Genomic DNA, 1161 nt, shown 5'->3' with positions numbered 1-1161 from the left:
AAATAAAAAAAATTTTATTGGTTTCTTTCAAAATCAAATTCCGTCAATTTATAATATTGAGTGGGTCAAGAGTATCTATATGACATAATTATTGTAGACGGACCTATGTTTAATGCTTTACAAATTACGATTTTCAAACCAAATAGGACATAAATGGAATTTCAGAAAGCACAGCTATTTGTATCCGCTGTTGTTTTCAATAGACATCTAGTGCAGCGGGTTAGTGTTGGGTAAGGAGGAGAACTGGACGATATATCCAGGACGGAAAACCGGAAGTCTACTTGAAAATAGAGACATGCAAAAATTTATAGGGAACCACTTCGCTGTGGACAGGGTTCGAACCTGTGCGGGCAGAGCCCATTGGATTTCAAGTCCAACTCCTTAACCACTCGGACACCGCAGCGGATGACGATTTTGTCAAGATTGATCGTAATTATTATCGAGAAGCAAGGGTGGGCATTGGGCAAGTGCCCCCCCCCCCTTACATTTGATTTTTCACCTTCATTTCCCCCTCCCCCTATAATTTAATATTGAAAATTTCACTCTAATCTAAATATGCATTTTAAATTGAGTATTTTATTAATTTGTTATATTATCACTGATTAGATTATTTTTATATAACTTATATAATTCGTTAATTGTTATTGGGTTTAAGGAAATTTTTCTACTATTATAGTATTGTACGCCATGATATTATAATATGATTCCTGTTTCGTCTAGCTGTCTAGCAATATCATAAATATTCATAACAGTTTTTCCTTGGGAATGGAAAACGCCACTAACGACGACGACAAAGACGGTAATATGTTTTTGGAATTTTATAATGAAATAATATACATTACATTATTCAATATAGCGTAAAAACTAATCGACTACAGAGTATAACAGTTTTTCGTAACAAGTACTTACACAAATTAAAATAATTAAACTTAAACTGAAGTTATATTATATAAAATTTGACTAAATTATATTCAAATTAAATATGCTTTTTTTGCACATTTAGAATTAAAAATACTCAATTAAATCAATATTAACTGCACACTTTTAAAAATCTCATACATTAAAAAATAAAAAGTTATATATTGTTTATTACAAATAAAAGAAAATGGAGCAAATTTGAAGTTTTACTGTAGTACATTTGTGATAATAATATAGTAAATA

General features: G+C 30.2%; 1 non-coding gene across 1 annotated transcript; it reads right to left on the bottom strand.

The window, feature by feature from the left end:
* Positions 1-321: 321 nt before the first annotated feature.
* Trnas-uga (transfer RNA serine (anticodon UGA)) lies at positions 322-403 on the bottom strand. Its single transcript has one exon. It is a non-coding gene; the product is annotated as a tRNA-Ser (tRNA).
* Between the last annotated feature and the right edge of the window lie 758 nt (positions 404-1161).

The sequence above is a fragment of the Rhopalosiphum padi genome, chromosome 1 (genome assembly GCF_020882245.1).
Source record: "Rhopalosiphum padi isolate XX-2018 chromosome 1, ASM2088224v1, whole genome shotgun sequence".
Taxonomy (NCBI): domain Eukaryota; kingdom Metazoa; phylum Arthropoda; class Insecta; order Hemiptera; family Aphididae; genus Rhopalosiphum; species Rhopalosiphum padi.
The sequence above is the reverse complement of the archived record's forward strand: the minus strand, read 5'-3'. Positions and strand labels throughout refer to the sequence as shown.